Consider the following 26,068-nt stretch of genomic DNA (forward strand, 5'->3'; position numbering starts at 1 on the left):
ATGGTTTTGTTATTTCCATTTCACCTTGCTACTTTTCTACTCAGGGTAGGATTCTCAATTTTTGTTTTAGGATCAGTCTCAAACTGCTGAATTCTTTTAAGGTTTGCCTGTCAGTGAAATTCCCTAGATCTGCCGTTGGTTTATACGGCGGTCATTTGGCATAGGCTACCCTAGATTGCAGCTGTTTCTCATTCAGGATATAGTCTATGTCCTGGCACTCCTCCTCGTGCTGCAAAATTTCTGCCGAGATATCAGCTGAAACCCCTCTGGAGGTTCTGTTGTGACTAAGTTGCTTTCCTCGAGGTGCATTTTACATCACTGGGATGATCATGAATTTTGTTTATTTGAATTCTACAGCTGCTAGTTTGTCTATTGGTATTCCACCACTTTTGGACGCTGTGTACATCCTGAATTCGTATAGATGAGACTTTCTTGGATTTCAGCAAGTTTCATTCTGATTTTTCTACAAATTCCTTTTCAGAATTTATTATTTTATCACATGCTTTTCCATTTGGGAATCCTATGAGTCCTATTCTTACCTGCCTTGTCTTCACCCAGGATTCAACAGTGATGTTAGCGTTGGTTTGCACTTGCTTTTCTGTGTCTTCTTCTTATCGAGGGATTTCTGTTCCCCTGTCCTCACAGTCATTCACGAGTCCCTCTGCATTATGTAGTCTGCTTAGGATTGACTTTAGCCCAGTTTTTATCTCATCCATTGGGTTTTCATATACTATTGGGTTCATGTTTAGAGTTTCTCTTCCCCTTTTCTGGTATTCTGCCTTTTGTAATTCTGAGGCACTGTGGTTCATCAGTGTTTTCCTCACCTCCATTTTCAGAGCTTGCTCTGGTGTCGTTTTGCCGTCTAGTTGTTTGAAAGCTTATTTTTTGGGCCTTCAATTTCTTTGGAACTGAAAATGTTACTTCCTGTTTCTTTTACTATACTTCTTTTACTCTAAATATCAGGTACTATCATGTATTTAATATAGACTTATATTGATGGTTAAGTGCAAGCTTTAGACTCTTTGGTGTGCACAATTCCATGGTATTTCTGTGAGGATAATTTTCCCTAGACCTTGATGCCATGCCCTGTTCCTGTGTGTGTTGTCTGTTATATCTCTAAATCCTGGTGTTGCCTTTGTTGTGATGAACACACCATACCGCTTCAGTTATTAGAACCTCATTTTTATTACACTAATCTCACAATTCTGAAAGTGCACAGGGCACTTCCTCTAGTGGAAATGATGCTTCTATAGGTTTTCAGCTCTGCATTCTTCTGTATGTCATTTTGAAGTGTATGCAAAACAGCCAACGTAGAGTGCGCTTGTACTTTCTACTGCCACAGGAATGTCCCAATGTTACCAGTTCTTCCCAGAGCTTCTCTGTCTACAGAAACACCAGTGGAAGCATATGTATGGATGTCATACTTCAGGGCCTGCTGGGATGATCCCGCAGACAGACCTATGTGTCCTCGGTGCAGTACCCTGTCAGTGCCGTCCAAAATGTAGCATCTGCATTTGGGTGATAATGCTGTAAAAATGCTTCATCTTCTCATGCTGTGGACTTTGACCACTCTTCCTAATTCTCTCATTCTTGAGTTATGGGTTCACGAAGGCAACAACAGATCTGTGCCTCTTCCTCTGCCTCAAACCAGATTGTAATCCCAATCCAGGTTATGAATGTAGCAGATCCTAAATCTTTTAATACTGATTTCAAACCCAACGCCCCCAGGAACCCTCAGTCCAGATGCATGATACCTCTGATTGAGCCCCACACGTGCTCTATTGGCAAAATGTCAAATTGGACCCTGCTCCTGCAGATGCAGTGGATGTGGCCATAGGACATATCGATAAACTCAACCTCTCGCGCCAGTGCGGTTGCTGTCTCGCTGAGGTCACAGTTCTCTTTGCTCTCTTGAAAGTACCCACCAAAACCCACAACGCACTCTAGATCCCTGAGTTGTGCGAGAGCCATCATCCGTAGCCTTACCCCTCTTTTTCGCTGCCTCTGCTAGCTCAGATTTGGCAGCTCGGATCTTGGTCTCAGATTCAATTGTGTGGATATTTTGAGCTGATTTCTTTGAATTCTGTCAGCCAAGCATCTGCTGTGCACTCTGCTAATACTCAGGGCATCACATTCAATCCCATGCCTGCTGCCAGCTTGAGAGTGTGCTTCCAAGTAAAACAGAGTTTCACCTTTGTTGCTCCATTACCAGAGGTCAGATCCTGCACTGGTTTCCATTCTCTACTTTGCCTTTTCCTGCTTCCATTTTTTCTGAGGCCTCATCCTGTCTTTGGAAGTAACAGACCACTCTTCGGAAAGTGTCCTTGCCAAAGGCTGGGTGAGTGTGTGTTTACAATGTTTAATGTATAGTAGCTAGTTAGAACAGTTTGCACTGGTTCTCTTCCTACTGGGCATCGACAAATCAACACTTTTCACAAATAATTCACAGAAATTGGATATTTGTTTCGCTCCGTTTTTTTACAGCCATCGTCGGAGTGGTTTTCCGAAGACTCCAAATTTGACCTTATGTTGACAAGGCAGTTTCAGTCTTTAAGAAAGTTAACAGTATCAATTTACATGTTTTGGGATTTATATGAAAGTGAATTTACTTTTTGAATATTACCAAATCAACCTAGAATCCAGACTTGACAATGTCTGTAAGATTTTGTCAGCTCTAAGGAAATACAGACAGTCTCAATGTAAATTAGCAGTCCAAAAGTTTGAAGGGGACATGTCAACTCTTTTCTCTTGAAGCCTCCAACAACAAAAGGAAGAATGAAATACCTATTGGAACGATGAAATAACCCCTATTCTGGGTTTCACTTGTGCACCTGGTGCCAATTACTCCCAATGACACATACTAGGCAATGTTGACATTTCAAGGGGTAACATTCCTCTCTAGGAATCTACAAGAAAATCTAAACAGAATATATATATTTAGGCTTGATTCCAAAAGCACCTAGAGGCATTTAACTATGAGAAACCTGCTGCAGCTATGCTAGGCTATTGAGAACCAGGTGCTCTTCTATCAGTGCTGAGAAGGCTTAATCATCCGAACATGTTGGGTAAAACCATTTAACACAACCAAGTATGCACCTCCAAGATATAGTGCACCCGGGGATTGACGGAAGTGAATGACTGTCCACATAACCTGTGTCTTTAATGTGTTTTGTGAAATTTACAGTTCTGTTCACTATCTGACTTCTAATATTTTCCTGTACTGTCTTGAAAAACTGAGGCCTAATACATATTCAAGTTCATTCAAAGATTCCCCTCATTTCCCACACTGTTTTCAGCCCAAAGAATACATAACCCCAGCATTTCCTTAATCTAAGGGAAGGACATCATTTCTTTGTGTGAGCTAAGTATTCAATTCCTATCTATTTCACTCGAGAGTATTTGACCTTTAAGGAGTTCACTGTTGTTCACCGAGTGTGAAGGAGGGGGAACTCTGATTCTAGTAGGCGCTTGCTCTACTCCTACTGGATTCATTGCAGCTCAGGTTCTGATACTTTGAAATTGATGCCTGAGTGGAGTGGATGTAAGAGCATGTGATTGTTACCTAGGCACAAACGTGGGAATAGGCTTACCTGGGCTTGGTGCATTTCGGTCTGAATGATTCGTATATGCCCCTTGGGATGTGTGGATTCTCACGACTTCTTCCTAGAACATGAGTGCTTTTTTTCATCTCTGCCATCTCTTCTCTTTTAGACTTCAGGAATCTTTGACCCGTTCTTGGAGCTGAGAATCGATTTACTTTCTGAAAGACACGTTGACTCTCCTTATGTTTCTGCCAGAATCAGCGAGGTTCATTAGGTCTCATGACTGTCTTTCGAGCCTTGTATTCTCTAGAGATGTCTCCATGCCAATATTCTCCACTGTAGCAGAACAACTTTCATGAATGTTTTCGCACATCTCCTCAATCCATGCAGCCTGTGTTTCTGCCAGCTTCTCTTCGTGTCTCCCATAAAGTCGACATCAACAGGACTGGGCAAGTCTGAAAATACCTCGGAGCATCACCAGTAAGCTGATGACAGGCAGATCTTCCACTGTCTGCCCTTTCAGATTCTGGAAACTGACCCGTGATCTCAGGTCTTTGTGCAGCAGCAGTATCTCGAACTTACTCAGATTCACGAACAAAAGACCTAAGCCAATTTCCACATACGGCAGCAGACCCACCATCAAACTGATCCACCCACAGATTTCTGCCCAGTTACCTTGGATCCACCAGCCGCAACAAGCCTCGTGGTACACACCATCAGTCCACCTGGAATCCAACCTGTAACTGCCATGACCAGTGGTTGATGCATCAAGTCAGTTTTGGGGGTGATGCTGTATTTGATGAGAGTTTCCTAAGTTAAATTTGATTCTATCCAGAAGGGTCCCATTGTCCTTTTCTCTTCCCTCTTTCCTTTTGTTCAGATCTGTATACACAGTACAAATGGAAGGAATAGTGTCCATGATCAGTTTATGGATTCACACGTATTTAAACTTTCTAATAGTTCACAGTACATGGAGACCCACTCAAGGAAACACATGTTTGTGTAATATCCATTCACCCAGATTACATATACGTCTGTTGCTTTCTGCTGAAAAACCCATACTTTCAGAACACGGATCCATTTGTTTCATGGGGGCTGAAATTCCTAGAAATGAAACCAAACCCAACGTGCACTTTCCTGTCTATCTCTTTTGCTCTTAGTTCAGTTTTGCAGAGCTACTTGTCTTTGTTATAGTCTTATGCCATTTTTTCTCTACGTAGGGTAGAATTAGTCATTCATTCATCCTGTTGGAAGACTTCTAATTCTATATCCCTATATATGACCCACTCTTATTCAAAACCGTCATTTGGGTTGGCTCAAGATATGCACTTCTGGATCAGTATCTATGAATAGTAATGCACGTGTCTGTTTTCGGAATACAAGTTTGTTGAGTACATGGTAACAGCGATAATAGGTCGATGCGTGCTGAAGGATCCTTGACATCATTTTGAGTAATTTGTCTTGAATACTCATGGTTGTTTGTTATATGTCAGCCAATTGTAACCTTTTGGTGTTTGTTTGTTTGTCTGATTGTTTGTTTTGCCAACACATTAAGCCATGCATCTCTCGTTTTGTTTCAGACAGTCATGTAATCTGATTCACTTAAGATAGTGCTTAAAATCAACTATGATTTCCTGCTACCCTCTCCCATCTTTAGGATTTTGATGCCCTCCTTGCCTTCTTCATCTTACTTCTTTGCAACTCAGGCTCTTCTTGCATTTGCAATAATGGTTTTGTTATTTCCATTTCATCTTGCTACATTTCTACTCAGGGTAGGATTCTCAATTTTTGTTTTAGGATCAGTCTCAAAGTGCTGAATTCTTTTAAGGTTTGCCTGTCAGTGAAATTCCCTAGATCTGCCGTTGTTATAAACGGCGGTCATTTGGCATAGGCTACCAAAGATTGCAGCTTTTTCTCATTCAGGTTATGGTCTATGTCCTGGCACTGCTCCCCGTGCTGCAAAATTTCTGCTGAGATATCAGCTGAAACGCCTCTGGATGTTCTGTTGTGACTAAGTTGCTTTCCTCGAGGTGCATGTTACATCACTGGGATGCTCATGAAATTTGTTTATTTGAATTCTACAGCTGGTTTTTGTTCTATTGGTGTTCCACCTCTTTTGGACGCTGTGTACTTCCTGAATTCGTATAGTTGTTATTTTCTTGGCTTTCAGCAAGTTTCATTATGATTTTTCTACAAATTCCTTTTCAGAATTTATTATTTTATCTCTTGCTTTTCCATTTGGGAATCCTATGATTCCTATTCTTACCTGCCTTGTCTTCACCCAGGATTCAACAGTGATGTTAGCGTTGGTTTACACTTGCTCTTCTGTGTCTTCTTCTGATCGAGGGATATCTGTTCCCTTGTCCTCACAGTCATTCACGGGTAACTTTGCATTATGTAGTTTGCTTAGGATTGACTTTAGCCCAGTTTTTATCTCATCCATTGAGATTTCAGATACTATTGGGTTCATGTTTAGAGTTTCTCTTCCCCTTTTCTGGTATTCTGCCTTTTGTGATTCTGAGGCACTGTGGTTCATCAGTGTTTTCCTCACCTCCATTTTCAGAGCTTGCTCTGGTATCGTTTTGCCGTCTAGTTTTTTAAAGCTTATTTTTTGGGCCTTCAATCTCTTTGGAAGTGGAAAAGGTACTTCCTGTTTCTTTTACTATACTTCTTTTACTCTACAGGTCAGGTACTATCATTTATTTAATATAGACTTACATGGCTTCGTTAAGTGCAAATTTTAGACTCTTGGTGTACACAATTCCATGGTCTTTCTGTGAGGACAATTTTCCCTAGACCTTGATGCCAAGCCATGTTCCTGTGTGTGTTGTCTGTTATATCTCTAAATCCTGGTGTTGCCTTTGTTTTGATGAACACGCCATAGTGTTTCAGTTAGTAGAACCTCATTTTTATTACACTAATCTCACAATTCTGAAAGGGCATATAGCTCTTCCTCTAGTGGAAATGAAGCTTCTATAGGTTTTCAGCTCTGCATTCTACTGTATGTCATTTTGATGTGTCTCCAAATCAGCCTGCTTAGAGTGCGTTTGTTTTTTCTACTGCCATGGGAATGTCCCAATGTTACCAGATATTCCCAGAGCTTCTCTGTCTACAGAAACACCAGTGGAAGCATATGTATGGATGTCATACTTCAGGGCCTGCTGGGATGATCCCGCAGACCGACCTATCTATCCTTGGTGCAGTAAACTGTCAGTGTCGTCGAAAATGTAGCATGTGCATTTGGGTGATAATGCTGTAAGAAATGCTTCATCTTCTCATGATGTGGACTTTGACCACTCTTCCTAATTCTCTCATTCTTGAGTTATGGGTTCACGAAGGCAAACACAGAGCTGTTCTGCATCCTCTGCCACAAACCACACTGTAATCCCAATCCAGGTTATGAATGTAGCAGATCCTAAATATTTTAGTACTGATTTCAAACCCAACGCCCACTGGAACCCTCAGTCCAGATGCATGATACCTCTGATTGAGCCCCACACTTGCTCTATTGGCAAAATATCAAATTATACCCTTGTCATTCAGATGCAGTTGATGTGGACATTGGACATATTGATAAACTCAAACTCACGCGCCAGTGCTGTGGCTGTCTCCCTGAGTTCACAGTTCTCTTTGCTCTCTTGAAAGTACCCACCAAAACCCACATTGCACTCTAGATCCCTGAGTTCTGCGAGAGGCATCATCCGTAGCCCTATCCCAATTTTTCCGCTGCCTCTGCTAGCTCAGATTTGGCAGCGCGGATCTTGGTCTCAGATTCAATTGTGGGGATATTTTGAGCTGATTTCTTTGAGTTCTGTCAGCCAAGCATCTGCTGTGCACTCTTCTAACTCTCAGCGCATCAACTTCAATCCTGCTGCCCGCTTGAGATTGTGCTTCCAATGAAAACAGAGTTTCACCTTTGATGTTCCATTACCAGAGGTCAGATCCTGCACTGGTTTCCATTCTCTACTTTGCCTTTTCCTGCTACCAGGATTTCTGACGCCTCATCCTGTCTTTGGAAGTAACAGACCACTCTTAGGCAATTGTCCTGTGCCAAGGGCTGTTAGATTGTTTGTTTACAATGTTTTGTGTATGGTAGCTAGTGAGAAGAGTTTGCAGTGGTTCTCTGCCTACTGGGCATTGATAAATCAACACTTTCCACAAATAATTCACAGAAATTTGATATCTGTTTCGCTCTGTTTCTCTACAGCCATGGTCGGAAAATTTGTCCGAAGACTCCAGCTTTGACATTATGTTGATAAGGCAGTTGCAGGCTTTAAGAAGGTTTATAGTATCGATTTACATGTTTTGGTATTTATATGAAATTGAAGTTAGTATTTGAAAATTACCAAATCAATCTAGAAGCCAGACTTGACAATATCTTTAACATTTTGTCATGTCTAAGGAAAAAACAGAGAGACTCAATGTAAAATAGCAGTCCAAATTTTGAAGTGGACATGCCAACTCTTTTCTCTTGAAGCCTCCAACAACAAAAGGAAAAATGAAATACCTATTGGAACCATGAATTAACCCCCAACCTGGGTTTCCCTTGTGCATGTGGTGCCCTTTGCTCCCAATGACACATACTAGGCAATGTTGGCATTTCAAGGGGTAACATTCCTCTGTAGGAATATACAAGACTATCTAAATAGAATATACACATTTAGGCTTGATTCCAAAAGCACCTAGAGGCATTTAACTTTGTGAAACCTGCTGCAGCTATGCTATGGTATTGAGAACCAGGTGTTCTTCTATCAGTGCTGAGAAGTCTTAATCATCCGATCATGTTAGGTAAAGCAATTTAACACAACCAAGTGTGCACCTCCTAGATATATTGAACCCGGGGCTTGACGGAAGGGAACGAAGGTCCACATAACAAGTGTCTTTAATGGGTTTGGCGAGTTTTAGATTTCAGTTCACTATCTGACTTCTAATATTTTCCTGTACTCTCTTGAGAAACTGAGGCCTAATATATATTCAATTTCAGTCAAAGATTCCCCACACTACCCACACTCCTTTCAGCCTTCAGCCCAAAGAATACATAACCCCAGCATTTCCATAATCTAAAGGAAGGTCATCATTTCTTTGTGTGAGCTAAGTATTCAATTCCTATCTATTTCAGTCGAGAGTATTTGACCTTTAAGTAGTTCACTGTTGTTCACCGAGTGTGAAAGAGGAGGAACTATGATTCTAGTAGGGGCTTGCTCTCCTCCTACTGGATTCACTGAAGCTCAGGTTCTGATCCTTTGAAATGGATGCCTGAGTGGAGTGGAGGGAAGAGCATGTGATTGATAGCTAGGCACAAACGTGGGAATAGGCTTACATGGGCTTGGTGCATTTCGGTCTGAAAGATTCGTAAATGCCCCTTGGGATGTGTGGATTCTCACGACCTCTTCCTAGAATATGAGCGTTTTATCATCTCTGCCATCTCTTCTCCTTTAGACGTCAGGAATCTTGGACCCGTTCTTGGAGCTGAGAATCGAGTTACTTTCTCAAGGGCACGTTGACTCTCCTTATGTTTCTGCCAGTATCAGCAAGGTTCAGTAGGTCTCATGACTGTCTTTCAAGACTGGTATGCTCTAGAGATCTCTCCATGCCGATATTCTCCACTGTAACAGAACAACTTTCATGAATGTGTTCGCACATCTCCTCAATCCATGCAGCCAATGTTTCTGCCAGCTTCTCTTCGTGTCTCCCATAAAGTCGACGTCAACAGGAGTGGGCAAGTCTGAAAATACCTCGGAGCCTCACCAGTAAGCTGATGACAGGCACATCTTCCACTGTCTGCCCTTTCAGATTCTGGAAACTGACCCGTGAACTCAGGTCTTTGGGCAGCAGCAGTATCTCGATCTTACACAGCTTCACGAACAAAAGACCTAAGCCAATCTCCACATAGGGCAGCAGACCCACCATCAAACTGATCCACCCACAGAATTCTGCCCAGTTACCTTGGATCCACCAGCCGCAACAAGCCTCGTGGTACACACAAACATTCCACCTGGTATCCAACCGGTAACTGCCATCCCCAGTGGTTGATTCATCAAGTCAGTGTTGGGGGTGATGCTGCATTAGACGAGAGTTTCCTAAGGGAAATGTGATTCTATCCACAAGGGTCCCATGGTCCTTTTCTCTTCCCTCTTACCTTTTGTTCAGATCTGTATACACAGTACAAAGCGAGGGAATTGTGTTCATGTTCAGTTTATGGATTCACACCTATTTAAACTTTCTAACAGTTCACAGTACACAGAGACCCACTCAAGGAAACTTATGTTTGTGTCATATCCATTCACCCAGATTACATATCCGTCTGTTGCTTTCTGCTGAAACACCCACACTCTCAGTACATGGATCCATTTTTTTCATGGGGTCTGAAATTCCTAGAAATGAAACCAATCCCAACGTGCTCTTTCCTGTCTGTCTCTTTTGCACTTAGTACTATTTCACAGAGCTACTTGTCTTTGTTATAGTCTTATGCCATTTCTTCCCTACGAAGCGTAGTATATGGCATTCATTCTTTCTGTTTGAAGACTTGTAAGTCTATATCCCGTTCTCTGACCCACTCTTATTCAAAACCGTCATTTGGGTTGGATCACGATATGCATTTCTGGATCAGTATCTGTGAATAGTAATGCACGCGTCTGTTTTCTGAATACAACTGTGTTGAGTATATGCTAACAGCGATAATAGGTCGATGCGTGCTGAATGATCCTTGCCATCACTTTGAGTATTTTGTCTTGAAATATCATGGTTGTTTGATATATGTCAGGCAACTGTAAACTTTTGGTGTTTCCTTGTTTGTCTGATTGTTATATTTGCAAACACATTAGGCCATTCAACTCTCCTTTTGCTTCATACAGACTGTCATGTAAGCTGATTCACTTAAGATAGTGCTTAAAATCACCTAGGATTTCCTGCTACCCTCTCCCATCTTTAGGATTTTGATGTCCTCCTTGCCTTCTTCTTCTTACTTCTTTGCAACTCAGGCTCTTCTTGCATTTGCAATAATGGTTTTGTTATTTCCATTTCATCTTGCTACATTTCTACTCAGGGTAGGATTCTCTATTTTTGTTTTAGGATCAGTCTCAAACTGCTGAATTCTTTTAAGGTTTGCCTGTCACTGAAATTCCCTAGCTCTGCCGTTGTTATAAATGGCGGTCATTTGGCATAGGCTACCCTAGATTGCAACATTTTCTAATTCAGGATATGGTCTATGTCCTGGCACTCCTCCCCGTGCTGCAAACTTTCTGCCGAGATATCAGCTGAAACCCCTCTGGAGGTTCTGTTGTGACTAAGTTGCTTTCCTCGAGGTGCATTTTACATCACTGGGATGATCATGAAATTTGTTTATTTGAATTCTACAGCTGCTTGTTGGTCTATTGGTTTCCACCTCTTTTGGACGATGTGTACATCCTGAATTCGTATAGATGATACTTTCTTGGCTTTCAGCAAGTTTCATTCTGATTTTTCTACAAATTCCTTTTCAGAATTTATTTTATCTCTTGCTTTTCCATTTGGGAATCCTATATCCTATTCTTACATGCTTAGTCTTAACCCAGGACTCAACATTGATGTTAGCGTTGGTTTGCACTTGCTTTTCTGTGTCTTATTTGATGGAGGGATTTATGTTCCCCTGTCCTCACAGTTATTCACGAGTCCCTCTGCATTAAATACTCTCCTTAGGATTGACTTTAGCCCAGTTTTTTTCTCATCCATTGAGTTTTCAAATTCTATTGTGTTCATGTTTAGAGTTTCTCTTCCCCTTTTCTGGTATTCTGACTTTTGTGATTCTGAGGCACTGTGGTTCATCAGTGTTTTCCTCACCTCCATTTTTAAGAGCTTGCTCTGGTATCGTTTTGCCTTCTAGTTGTTTGAAAGCTTATTTTTTGATCCTTCAATCTCTTTGGAACTGAAAATGTTATTTCCTGTTTCTTTTACTATACTTCTTTTTCTCTACAGGTCAGGTACTATCATGTATCTAATATAGACCCATAGGGCTTGGTTATGTGCAAACTTTAGACACTTTGGTGAATGCAATTCCATGGTATTACAGTGAGGACAATTTTCCCTCGACCTTGATTCCATGCCCTGTTCCTGTGTGTGTTGTCTGGTATATATCTAAATCCTGGTGTTGCCTTTGTTGTGATGAACACACCATACTGTTTCAGTTAGTAGAACCTCATTTTTATTACACTAAACTCACAATTCTGAAATTGCACAGGGCAGTTCCTCTAGTGGTAATGAAGCTTCTATAGGTTTTCAGCTCTACATTCTACTGTATGTCATTATGATGTTTCTCCAAAACAGCCAACATAGAGGTCGCTTTTAGTTTCTACTGCCATGGGAATGTCCCAATGTTACCAGTTCTTCCCAGAGCTTCTCTGTCTACAGAAACACCAGTGGAAGCATATGTATGGATGTCATTCTTCAGGGCCTGCTGGGATGATCCCGCAGACCGACCTATTTGTCCTCGGTGCAGTACCATGTCAGTGCCGTCCAAAATGTAGCATCTGCATTTGGGTGATAATGCTGTAAGAAATGCTTCATCTTCTCATGCTGTGGACTTTGACCACTCTTCCTAATTCTCTCATTCTTGAGTTATGGGTACACGAAGGCAACGACAGAGCTGTTCTGCATCGTCTGTCTCAAACCAGAGTGTAATCCCAATCCAGGTTTTGAATGTAGCAGATCCTAAATATTTTAGTACTGGTTTCAAACCCAACGCCCACTGGAACTCTCAGTCCAAATGCATGATACCTCTGATTGAGCCCCACACGTGCTCTATTGGCAAAATGTCAAATTGGACCCTGGTCCTGCAGATGCAGTGGATGTGGCCATAGGAGATACCGACAAACTCATCCTCACGCGCCAGTGCTGTTGCTGTCTCCATGAGGTCACAGTTCTCTTTGCTCTCTTGAAAGTACCCACCAAAACCCACAACGCACTCTAGATCCCTGAGTTCTGCGAGAGCCATCATCCGTAGCCATATCCCAGTTTTTCCGCTGCCTCTGCTAGCTCAGATTTGGCAGCTCGGATCTTGGTCTCAGATTCAATTGTGGGGATATTTTGAGCTGATTTCTTTGAGATCTGTCAGCCAAGCATCTGCTGTGCACTCTTCTAACACTCCGCGCATCACCTTCAATCCCATGCCTGCAGCCCGCTTGAGAGTGTGCTTCTAAGGAAAACAGAGTTTCACTTTTGATGCTCCATTACCAGAGGTCAGATCCTGCACTGGTTTCCATTCTCTACTTTGCCTTTTCCTGCTTCCGGTTTTTCTGAGGCCTCATCCTGTCTTTGGAAATAACAGACCACTCTTCAGAAAGTGTCCTTGACAAGGGCTGCGTGAGTGTGTGTTTACAATATTTTGTGTATGGGAGCTAGTGAGAGCAGTTTGCACTTGTCCTCTTCCTACTGGGCATCGACAAATCAACACTTCTCACAAATAATTCACAGAAATTGGATATTTGTTTCGCTCCATTTTTTTTACAGCCATCGTCGGAGGGTTTTTCCGAAGACTCCAGCTTTGACCTTATGTTGACAAGGCAGTTGCAGTCTTTAAGAAAGTTAACAGTATCAATTTACATGTTTTGGGATTTATATGAAAGTGAATTTAGTTTTTGAAATTTACCAAATCAACCTAGAAGCCAGAGTTGACAATTTCTGTAAGATTTTGTCAGCTCTAAGGAAAAACAGACAGTCTCAATATAAAATAGCAGTCCCAAAGTTTGAAGGGGACATGCCAACTCTTTTCTTTTGAAGCCTCCAACAACAAAAGGAAGAATGAAATACCTATTGGAACCATGAAATAACCCCCATTCTGGGTTTCCCTTGTGCACCTGGTGCCCTTTACTCCCAATGACACATACTAGGCAATATTGGCATTTCAAGGGCTAACATTCCTCTCTAGGAATATACAAGAGTATCTAAACATAATATATATATTTTGGATTGATTCCAAAAGCACCTAGAGGCATTTAACTATGAGAAACCTGCTGCAGCTATGCTAGGCTATTGAGAACCAGGTGCTCTTCTATCAGTGCTGAGAAGGCTTAATCATCCGATCATGTTGGGTAAAAAAATTTAACACAACCAAGTCTGAACCTCCAAGATATAGTGCACCCGGGACTTGACGGAAGTGAATGACTGTCCACATAAATTGTGTCCTTAATGTGTTTGGCGACTTTTACTGTTCAGTTCACTATCTGACTTCTAATATTTTCCTGTACTGTCTTGAAAAACTGAGGCCTAATACATATTCAAGTTCATTCAAAGATTCCCCTCAATTCCCACACTCCTTTCAGCCTTCAGCCCAAAGAATACATAACCCCAGCATTTCCATAATCTAAAGGAAGGTCATCATTTCTTTGTGTGAGCTAAGTATTCAATTCCTATCTATTTCAGTCGAGAGTATTTGACCTTTAAGTAGTTCACTGTTGTTCACCGAGTGTGAAAGAGGAGGAACTATGATTCTAGTAGGGGCTTGCTCTCCTCCTACTGGATTCACTGAAGCTCAGGTTCTGATCCTTTGAAATGGATGCCTGAGTGGAGTGGAGGGAAGAGCATGTGATTGATAGCTAGGCACAAACGTGGGAATAGGCTTACATGGGCTTGGTGCATTTCGGTCTGAAAGATTCGTAAATGCCCCTTGGGATGTGTGGATTCTCACGACCTCTTCCTAGAATATGAGCGTTTTATCATCTCTGCCATCTCTTCTCCTTTAGACGTCAGGAATCTTGGACCCGTTCTTGGAGCTGAGAATCGAGTTACTTTCTCAAGGGCACGTTGACTCTCCTTATGTTTCTGCCAGTATCAGTGAGGTTCAGTAGGTCTCATGAATGTCTTTCAAGACTGGTATGCTCTAGAGATCTCTCCATGCCGATATTCTCCACTGTAACAGAACAACTTTCATGAATGTGTTCGCACATCTCCTCAATCCATGCAGCCAATGTTTCTGCCAGCTTCTCTTCGTGTCTCCCATAAAGTCGACGTCAACAGGAGTGGGCAAGTCTGAAAATACCTCGGAGCCTCACCAGTAAGCTGATGACAGGCAGATCTTCCACTGTCTGCCCTTTCAGATTCTGGAAACAGACCCGTGAACTCAGGTCTTTGGGCAGCAGCAGTATCTCGATCTTACACAGCTTCACGAACAAAAGACCTAAGCCAATCTCCACATAGGGCAGCAGACCCACCATCAAACTGATCCACCCACAGAATTCTGCCCAGTTACCTTGGATCCACCAGCCGCAACAAGCCTCGTGGTACACACCAACATTCCACCTGGAATCCAACCGGTCACTGACATCTCCTGTGGTTGATGCATCAAGTCAGTGTTGGGGGTGATGCTGCATTAGACGAGAGTTTCCTAAGGGAAATGTGATTCTATCCAGAAGGGTCCCATTGTCCTTTTCTCTTCCCTCTTTCCTTTGTTCAGATCTGTATACACAGTACAAACGTAGGGAATAGTGTCCATGATTAGTTTATGTATTCACACCTATTTAAACTTTCTAATAGTTCACAGTACACGGAGACCCACTCCAGGAAACTCATGTTTGTGTAATATCCATTCACCCAGATTACATATCCGTCTGTTGATTTCTGCTGAAACACCCACTCTTTCAGAACATTGATCCATTTTTTTCATGGGGGCTGAAATTCCTAGAAATGAAACCAATCGCAACGTGCACTTTCTTGTCTGTCTCTTTTGCCGTTAGTTCAGTTTTGCCGAGCTAGTTGTCTTTGTTATAGGCTTATGCCATTTCTTCTCTACGTAGGGTAGAATTAGTCATTCATTCATCCTGTTGGAAGACTTCTAAGTCTGTATCCCTTTCTATGACCCACTGTTGTTGAAAACCGTCATTTTGTTTGGGTCAAGATATGCACTGCTGGATCAGTATCTATGAATACTAATGCACGCGTCTGTGTTCTGAATACAAGTGTTTTGAGTACATGCTAGCCGCGATACTGGGTCATTGCGTGATGAATGATCCTTGACATCACTTTGAGAATTTGTTTTGAATAATCATGGTTATTTTGTATATGTCAGCCATCTGTAAATTTTGTTGTTTGTTTGTCTGATTGTTTGTTTGTTTGCAAACACATTAGGCCATGCATCACTCCATTTGCTTGAATCACAGAGTCATATATGTGAATCACTTAAGATAGTGCTTAAAATCACCTATGATTTCCTGCTACCCTCTCCCATCTTTAGGATTTTGATGTCCTCCTTGCCTTCTTCTTCTTACTTCTTTGCAACTCAGGCTCTTCTTGCATTTGCAATAATGGTTTTGTTATTTCCATTTCATCATGCTACTTTTCTACTCAGGGTAGGATTCTCAGTTTTTGTTTTAGGATCAGTCTCAAACTGCTGAATTCCTTGAAGGTTTGCCTTTCAGTGAAATTCCCTAGATCTGCCCTTGTTATAAACGGCGGTCATTTGGCATAGGCTACCCTAGATTGCAGCTTTTTCTCATTCAGGATATGGTCTATGTCCTCGCACTTCTACCCGTGCAGCAAAATTTCTGCCGAAATATCAGCTGAAACCCCTCTGGAGGTTCTGTTGGGACTAAGTTGCTTTCCTCGAGGTGCATTTTACATCACTGGGATGATCATGAAATTTGTTTATTTGAATTCTACAGCTCCTTGTTGGTCTATTGGGATTCCACCTCATTTGGACGCTGTGTACTTCCTGAATTCGTATAGATGATCCTTTCTTGGATTTCAGCAAGTTTCATTCTGATTTTTCTACAAATTCCTTTTCGGAATTTATTATTTTATCACATGCTTTTCCATTTGGGAATCCTATGATTCCTATTCTTACCTGCCTTGTCTTCACCCAGGATTCAACAGTGATGTTTGCGTTGGTTTGCACTTGCTTTTCTGTGTCTTCTTCTGATCGATTGATTTCTGTTCCCCTGTCATCACAGTCATTCACGAGTCCCTCTGCATTATGTAGTCTGCATAGGACTGACTTTAGCCCAGTTATTATCTCACCCATTGAGTGTTCTGTCATTATTGTTTTCTTCTTTAGACTTTCTCTTCCCCTTTTCTGGTATTCTGCCTTTTGTTTTTCAGAGGCTCTGCTGTTCATCATTGTTTTCCTCACTTCCATTTTCAGTGCTTTCTCTGGTAGCGCTTTGCCGTCTATTTGTTTGAAAGCTTATTTTTTGTGCCTTTAATCACTTTGGAACAGAAAATGGCACTTCCTGGTTTTTTTACTATACTTCTTTTTCTCTACTCTTCAAGTACTATCAGGTATGTAGTATAGACTTATAGGGCTTGGATTTATCAAAACTTTAGAGTAATTGGTGTAAGCAATTTCATGGCATTTCTGAGAGGACAATTTTCCCTAGACCTTGATGCTATGCCCTGTTCCTGTGTGTGTTGTCTGTTATATCTCTAATTGCTGGTGTTCCCTTTGTTGTGATGAACACACCATAATATTTCAGTTAGTAGAACCTCATTTTTATTACCCTAATCTCACAGTTCTGAAAGGGCACAAGGCACTTCCTCTACTTGAAATGAAGCTTCTATATGTTTTCAGGTCTTCATTCCTCTGTACGTCATTTTGGAGTGTCTTCAAAGGAGCCAACATAGAGTGCGCTTGTTCTTTCTACTGCCATGGGAATGTCCCAATGTTACCTGTTCTTCCCAGAACTTCTCTGTCTGCAGAAACACCAGTGGAAGCATATGTATGGATGTCATACTTCAGGGCCTGCTGGGATGATCCCGCAGACCGACCTATGTGTCCTTGGTGCAGTACCCTGTCAGTGCCGTCCAAAATGTAGCATCTGCATTTGGGAGATAATGCTGTAAGAAATGCTTCATCTTCTCATGCTGTGGACTTTGACCACTCTTCCTTGTTCTCTCATCCTTGAGTCATGGGTTCACGAAAGCAAACACAGAACTTTTCCTTATCCTCTGCCTCAAACCAGACCGTTATCCAAGTCTAGGTTACGAATATAGCGGATCCTAAAACTTTTAATACTGATTTCAAACCCAACGCCCCCTGGAACCCTCAGACCAGATGCATGATATCTCTGATTGATCCCCACACGTGCTGTTTTGGCAAAATATCAAATTGGTCTCTGGTCCTGCAGATGCAGTGGATGTGGCCATAGGACATATCGATAAACTGAACCTCACGCGCCAGTGCGGTTGCTGTCTCACTGAAGTCACAGTTCTCTTTGCTCTCTTGAAAGTACCCACCAAAACCCACAACGCACTCTAGATCCCTGAGTTCTGCGTGGGCCATCATCCGTACCCCTATCCCTCTTTTTCGCTGCCTCTGCTAGCTCAGATTTGGCAACTCGGGTCTTGGTCTCAGATTCAATTGTGGGGATATTTTGTGCTAATTTTTTAGGTTCTGTCAGCCAAGCATCTGCGGTGCACTCTTCTAACACTCAGCGCATCACCTTCAATCCCATGCTTGCTGCCTTCTTGAGAGTGTGCTTCCAAGGTAAACAGTGTTTCACCTTTGATGCTCCATTACCAGAGGTCAGATCCTGCACTGGTTTCCATTCTCTACTTTGCCTTCTCCTTCTCCCAGGTCTTCTGAGTCCTCATCCTGTCTTTGGAATAACAGACCACTCTTATGCAAGTGTCCTGCGCCAAGGTCTGGGTGAGTGCATGTTTACAATGCTGTGTGTATGGGAGCGAGTTAGAGCAGTTTGCACTTGTTCTCTGCCTACTGGGCATCGATAAATCAACACTTTCCACATATAATTCACAGAAATTGGATGTTTGTTTAGCTCCGTTTTCTATACAGCCATGGTCCAAGGTTTTGTCCGAAGACTCCTGCTTTGAGGCTAGGGGAGGCTGGGTCACATGTTTCCCTCCATCCCCAGCCCAGCTGGAAGCCTGAAAGATGCCCAGGTCAGCCCGTGGCCCTTTTTCCACCCTGCTCCACCCTGGCCTGTCCAAATGCCACATGGCCCTGTCATACATCTGGCTGGCAAGCGTTCCTTGGGGTAGAGCATCTATCCCCTCTTCTCCACATTTGCCCCCTGCCTGGTGCCCCTCTATATCTGCCCTCCCGCTCTCCCGGCCTCTCAGCGCCATCTCCCCTCTTCCTCCCCATAGTGTTTCAACGTTTTCCTGCCTTTGGTGAGATGGGGTCATTTCTCTCAAGGGTCGTTTTAAATATGCAGATTTTTAAATTTTTATTTTATTGAATTATATTCAGTTTACAATTTTGTGTCAATTTCTGGTGTACAGCTCAATGCTTCAGTCATACAATAACATTCGTATATTCATTTTCATGTCCTTTCTCACCATGAGCTACTACATGATTTTGACTATGGTTCCCTGTGCTGTGTGGTATAAACTTGTTGCTTTATTTTATATTTACAACTCACTATCTGCAAATCTCGAACTCCCAGTCTATCCTTTCCCACCCTGTTCCCCTCTGATAACCATGAGTTTGTTTTCTAAGTCTGTTTAATTTTAGATTCCACATGAGTGTTGTCATATGGTGTTTTTCTTTCTTTCTGGCTTACTTCACTTAGAATGATGTTTTCCAGGGCCATCCATGTTGCTCCAAATGGCATGATATTATTTTTTATGGCTGAGTAGTATTCCATTGTATACATGACATGGCTTCTGTATCCAGTCATCTGTTGCTGGACATTTAAGCTGTCTCCATGTCTTGGCTATTGTAAATAGTGCTATGAACATTGGGGTGCTGGTGTCTTTCTGTATTAATGCTTCCTTTGGATATATGCCTAGGAGTGGGATTATTGTATCATATAGTAAGGGTATTTTTAGTTTTTTGAGGACTCTCCATACCATTTTCCATAACTGCTGTACCAAACTACATTCCCACCGACAGTGTACAGGGATTCACTGTTTTCCACACCCTCTCTAGCATTTACCATTTGAATATTCATGCTTTAATTATTTTATTGCAGCAGCAACATGTAAGAATGAAAAAGTGGCATCCTGGTGGCTGGGGGATGAGCCTGTGTGTGTGTCCCTGTGCATGTGTGTATGTTCCTGTATGTGTGTACATGTCCCTGTGTGTACATGTGTGCCCTCCATGTGCCTGCATGGGGGTGGGGAGTGGGGCTGGAGCCTGTGTGTGTGACTGACATCTCAGGCACGTGGGCCTGGAGGGGTGTGCGAGGCTGTGATGCTGGGCTGAGAGGCTGTGACCTGACCAAGGCCACACAGCCCATCTTGGGGCCCAGGGCCCCACCCTTGCTTCCAGGCCTGTCACCAATCAGCTGGGGTGTCCCCTGCCATGACACAGGGCTTGGAGTCCTGACCCTAAGGGCCCCACAACTTCCCTCAGGAGGAGGGGTCTCTGGGGCAGGAGGAGGTGGCTGGGCTTGGCATGGGGAGGGGGGAGCAGGGAATCCAAGGGGGTGAGCATGGCTCTGGAGTTTGGGGGTGACCATCAGCAGTGAGGTGAGGGGAGTAAGAAGGGCCTCCTCACCAGGACTGAGTTTGTCACCCTGGCCAAGGGAGCCACTCTTCTGCACAAGGGCCAATTTTGAAAAATGTGGAAAACCAAGTTTCAGGCTCCATGGTAGATAAGTCCCATTCCAGACGGAAATAACAGGATGTGACCCCGTAAAAAGTAGTGAGCGCACGTGAGCCACCGCCTTGCCCAGAAAGGAATTCCCCCGAGAGCCAGAGCTCACCCCACACCCACCCAGGGGACTGGGAGTCCTGGAGTGATGGCCCTGCTGGGGTCCCACTACCCAGGAAGATGGGGAGAAGGGCCGCTTGTCATACAGTCGAGGCCCAAGGAGGGGAAGAGACCTGCCCAGGTCACCCAGCACAGGAGGGCAGTCGGGTGGGACCCAGGACTTCGGGCTTGTCATAGGCCCCCTTCTTAGGAAAGGGGCACAGGCCTGCCTGGGAAAGAAGCATCGGGTAAGTGAATAACCCTGCAGACAGGGCCAAGTTGGCTGGCTGGCCGAGCCTCAGTTTCCCCTCTGTGGAACAGGGGACGGGAAAGCGCCTGCTCACAGGGTCTCTGTGAAGCTAGAGATGGTGCTGCTGTGGTGCTGGGGAGAGCCCTCCTGGTCCTCCTTACCTTGGAAGTGGCCAGAGGGCCCTTCCTGAGGGCCGATGGTGCCTGTCTAGCTGGGTGGGCTGCTGGTCCCTGCGGCCCTGACAGTGGCAGCTACACGGCTTGGTGAAGGATGGGCCAACTCCCCTTCCCAGGCACCCTGGCCCATCATCCCCCACCACGCACCCTGGGCTGGCTCCCTCTTTCCTTCCTGCCTCCTCTTGTCTCTGCTTCCCCCCACCTGGTGTCCCTCTCTTGTCACCTCCTGTCCCTCTCTAGGACTTGACCCCCACCTTTCTCTCTCTCACTCACACACTGTCTCTCCCTGCGTGTGTCTTTCTCTGCCTCTCCCCCAGGCCCTCAGGCCCTGAGCTCAGGTCTAGCCCTGTCCAGGGCCACAGAGCCACAGGGCCACATCTCTCCCAGCACTCCCACCCTCACAGTGATGTTCCAGCCCCAGCTCTGCTCACAGTGGAGGAGCCTGGTTACAGAGCTGCTCCTGCTGGCATTTGCTGCTGCATCGCTGATCCCCCCCACTTCCCGGGCAGTGCAGCAGTCTCACCTTGACCTGTTTGTGGCCCAGCCTGTACCCCAGAGCTGCTGCAGGGCTGGCTGCCTCCCCCACCTGGAAGGAGGGAGGGCCCAGTGGGCTCCAGGGACAGCTGGCGCAGAGTGGAGTGGACTCTTTTTATGCCCAACACCTTCTCCCTGGCAGTGGTGGCACCCCAACCACTGACCCTGCCCGGCCCACCTCAGAGTCAGGAGGCTGTGGGAGGATGAAGAGCTCTCATGGGGCCCACTGAGAGCACTGCCGCCCTCAGCCCCCCTCAGGGTCTGCCTGGAGCCGGGGCTGCCGGGCAGCTGACGCGGGGTGGGGGCACGGGCCTGGTCAGTGCAGGGCCTCTCGCTGGACACCCATGGCCTCCCTGCACCTCATCCGTTCCTCACCATGAGACACGGCCACTTCATTCTGGTCATCTAGCTCATGACCGGACACCCCTGTGACTGACAGGCCCCACATGCCCAGTGAGTGTTTACCAACTGAAGCAGCCCAGCCATCACTAGATCTAGACACAGGCTGTACCCACCACCCAGGAGGAGCCCCGGGGCCCCTGTGGTCACTGCTGCCCTGAAGGGGTAACCTTGCATCTGCCCTGTCATCTTAGTTCCTGCTGGTTTGTGAGTTGTGTGCCCGTGAATCACTGCGTGCCCTCAAGAGGGTGTGACCACTAGTCCTCCAGGAAGCAGACACTGACACAGAGAGAACTGTGACAATTTCATTAGGGGTGACAATAGGAGAGAATAGCAGAGTGGGCAGGTTGGAGCAGGGAAACATTCGGGCCGTAATGCACCTCTGACATCTTCTCTAAACACATCATTGCCACAGCTGAGGGGCCCCTTCATGTGGCAAATGGACTGTGCTGTAAGGCAAAAAGAGTTATTTATTTTAATAGGATCTTATTTTTTCCTGATTTTGTCTTCTCTAATGTATGTATGGCCTCTGACGGACACTGTAGTCTGTGTGTGCATCTCCCTGTCTATACAGAATGAAAATAATTATTTTTCATCTCAGACACAGATCTCAAAATGTGCACATTCTCATTATTTTATTTCCTTCTTTAACTAGTAAAACCTAATATTTAATAGAAGAAAGGGACCTTTTGCCTTATGTTTAAAGCAGAGAATGGTAAGCTCTGGGCCTGAGCTCTTATATCTTCAGTTTAATTTAATGTACTTCCTAAGGTCTCTTTTGATGATTCTGTGTGCAGACACTTTCTTTTAAACTATGAGAATGCTGAGTGAGAAATATGTCCCAGTCATTTTGCAAAACAATGTGTGTGCTTGACCCAACCCTCCTCACAATGACGTCAGGGACCAGCGTTACCCCCGGCTCACAGAGAACAACGCTGAGACCCTGTGGGGGCCCCACTGAGTCTTGGTGTTAGGGGATGAACTGCAAGAACTCAAAGAATCAGAAATTGGATCTTGTGACATAAATGTGGAGATGCCAAGCTGACAGTGGGCATGGTGACAGGAGGGAGCAGGGGTGTAGGGACAGGGGTCCTACAGGGTGTCTCCTGATCACCCCTGACTTCCCCCAAAGAACCTGCCTCATGCTGAAGGGCAAGGCACCTGCTCAGCTGATCTAAATCCTGCCTGCACTTTTCAAATCACTGGGGCAAAAGAAAACTTCAGCCACACAAATTACCCTGAAAAAACAAGCTAAATTTCAGTTTCTCTGATATCCAGAGATTTCATCCAGACCCAGAACTTTCAGAAACCCTAGAGAACAATCATCTTTATATGAGGTTGTGAACTGAGGGCTTTCTGGAGGTACTGGGTTCTGAAGGGGATACGTGCATGGCTGCACTGAGTCCCCTGCACACACACGTGGCTCTGAGTGGACCTCACGCCGCATTCACACGGCCCACCTGAGCTGCCCGCCCTGCCAGGAGTGACCTTCCAGCTCCATCTGAGTGAACCCAACAAACGCCCACTGGGCAGCCCTTCAATTTCTTTCTTCCCCTCCACACCCTCTTATTCACTCCTGTGTGGCTCACGTGTCCCTCTTCTGCACTCTGAGGCCCTGCACGGGCACATCTGCTATGGTGACAAGCTGTCTGCTGTGAATGTCTCTCTCCTTCGCTCGCTCCCTTACCCCTCGAGGCAACCCCATGAGCCCCTGAAGTTAGGGGTGTGCTTCACCCCTCACAGAGCACATCACATGGTCCATGCAAGAGGCACATCTGCCAAACTGGGACTTCAAATTCATTTGATATTCTGTCAAAAGTCTCTTCTGTTCTATACAAGAGACATCTGCTTCCCAGGTCAGGATGGGGAAATGACACAGTCCATCAGATGTGTGTGCTGGGAAGCTAGACAGACGTCACAATGTCCCAAGTCAGATTTCCTCAGGCATCGCAAGGCCCTGGAGTGCCATCTCCCATTCTGCAAAGACTCGACAAGGGAGCAGAAGCACATGCTCTCATCTTACCGAGTGCTGTAACTGGTGGTGGTGGTGGTGGTGGTGGGTGAGACTGCATAGGCCACAACAGAGGTGGGGGTGGCGGTGATGAATAGCCTCTGAGAAGTGACGCTGGGTGTCCCATCGGGTGAGGCACACCAAGTGGTCCTGCACAAGTACCGGGACATCGGGAATCCACAGTGACCTGCAGAACAGAAGAGAGAGCTGTGTTGGATGACAGACAAAAGGAACAACACCTACAGAACCTGAAACCCAATGCAGCAGCTGTCAGCACCGGGCACCCTCCCCTCCACCGGGTGCCCAGACAGCAGCACAGGGCCACACACTCGACCTTGGGGATAAAACACTGTTGCCACATGACACCGCCGGTGTCTGTAAGTGGAGGAAGGCGAGAGTCCTGCCTGAGATGATGTACAGTGGTTCCAGCAAATTGATAAAGTAGGACCTCCCAAACAGGAAGCCTCTCTGTGCAGGACAACCCACCCTGACACCTTCCCCAGCTCCACAGAAGCATGGTCTGCATGAACCAGAAACACAGAGAAAGAAAGGAAGTGAAGGCCTGGTTTTCCACATAGAATCAGAGCCGCACCTGGGTACTTGCTCTATCTGCAGGACCCTGCCAGACCCTCTCTACTCCCTGATCACAAAGGGCCCTCCTCTGCCAGCAGGAGCTTCCCCTGGGTGCAATGAGCTCTGAGGAGCTGGGCATCCCGCAGTCCTGTGGGGGAGCTGGCAAAGTGCTTCTGAGGGGACAAGGCTGTCCTCAGAAGGGAGTCAGTCTCCGCTACAATCATCCTTATTCGCAGGGATGTCTGGATTTTAAGTTCGCTAGGAAAAGCACACTACATTTTTCATATGGGAAAGGGAAGTGGGAAGTCTCAATCCTGCAAACACCAACGGGATTTTAGCTCATGTGGAAAATCCCACGGTGTGTGATGAGACAGAGAAGAAGCTGTGACAGCTTCCAGGGCAGAACCGACCCACCGCGGGATGGAGAACATGATGCCAGGACTGTGGTGCAAATTGGTCCTGCAGGGAAGTAGGCATTTTCATGGCGGGCACTTGCCCTTCTAGACTCAATTCCCTACTACAAATGCACCATCTCTGTGAGTCAGGCTTTTCTGCCCAAGAGTACAACTGGAGGCAGAGGGGAAGGCACCTTTACCACCACAGAAGAGACAGTGATGGCCTGTGATATTACCACACCCAGGAAGACTCAAAGTTGCACAAACACCACGGTGTAAGGATGGAGGGGTGGCTTAGATCAGTTTTCAGTTACAAGGAATTGAATGGGCATTATACAAAGGAGAATCCCACAGATTGAGCCAGGAAACCATTCAAAGAATGACAACAGGAACCGGTCTCAGTGAAACAGGAGCAATTCCAAGAGAAGAAGGAAAAAAGGAGTTAACCAAGCCAGGAGAAGTCAGTATGGAGCAAGGGCTCACCATTCTTATGCTATTTTAAGAAAAACACTGTCAAAACCTGAGGTCTTCAGCCCTCATGCACTCCCTCGCTGATGGCTTCTGCAAGTAACACTCAAGGTGAGAGGGGGAGAGGAAAAGCCAATGGAAACTGGGCAAGAGTATGAATTTGAAAACAAAAAGAAATGACAGACTCATAATAGAACAAACAGTCTGCAGACGAGGCCACAAGAGGCTGCTGCAAAAACAAAAAGAATAAATATCCCAGAAACACATTCACCGAAAAAGACCTCCCAATTTATCTAGGCCTCTGTGGTCGCCTCAGGAGGGTGGGAGTTACCGTTGAACACAGGAGACACACGAGATTCTGAATAGGAAAAAAACACAGAAAGGATGTAGGATTAGGCTAATCAGAGCAGAAAATATTAAAGGAAAACAAAAATTTGAGCCTTCTTTCCCATATGACAATCGCTCTCATATCACACCGAGTGGGAGACAGGTCTCAGGACCCTTGACTGAAGAGACCACAGGCCCCGGGTTCGGGTGTTTCTTCCATAACCGATCATCGGGTGTGGAAGGTCAGGGCTCCACTCGCTGCAGACAGTGACAGGGGCGGGCTTGTCCTCCAGGGAGCCCGGAACGTGGTGTCTGTTGAAGGCCCGTATGCAGAACAGACACGTCTGCCCTCCGTCAGAGGACCCTCTTTCCCTCTACAACAGACACCTCCCTCCCCAGGGCAGGACGGGGAAGACGCGGTCCATCAAGTGCGTCTGCTAAGGGACCATAGGGACACGGCCGTGAGCCCAGTCACGGCCGCCCGTGCACGGGGAAGCCCCGGAGAGAAATCTGCCCTTCTTCTGCAGTGACTCAAGGAAGAAACAGAGGACTATGCTTTCCTCTAACCGAGCGGAGCAGCTGGCGGTGGGGGGCGAGGTTGCACAGGGCACCAAGGGGGACCAGGTGCAGGTGCACAGCTGGGCGACGACGGGCCGCACCCGGGGCAGGCCACGTAGGCTGGTCCTCGGAAAGGTTGGGGCCCTGTGGCCCACGGGGTGACCTGCAGGACAGAAGGGAGGGCTGGGTTGGATGACAGACAAAAGCGCCAACA

General features: G+C 45.3%; 2 long non-coding RNA genes across 2 annotated transcripts in view; both read right to left on the reverse strand.

The window, feature by feature from the left end:
* LOC135318862 (uncharacterized) overlaps nucleotides 1-26,068 on the reverse strand; it is a 389,897-nt gene that overhangs the window by 28,783 nt on the left and 335,046 nt on the right. The window lies entirely within an intron of this gene.
* On the reverse strand, nucleotides 21,814-25,540 carry LOC135318859 (uncharacterized). The gene is made up of 2 exons (XR_010377243.1): nucleotides 23,546-25,540; nucleotides 21,814-21,971 (listed from the first exon to the last, which is right to left on the reverse strand). It is a non-coding gene; the product is annotated as an uncharacterized LOC135318859 (long non-coding RNA).

Source organism: Camelus dromedarius, chromosome 22 (assembly GCF_036321535.1).
Source record: "Camelus dromedarius isolate mCamDro1 chromosome 22, mCamDro1.pat, whole genome shotgun sequence".
Classification (NCBI taxonomy): Eukaryota; Metazoa; Chordata; class Mammalia; order Artiodactyla; family Camelidae; genus Camelus; species Camelus dromedarius.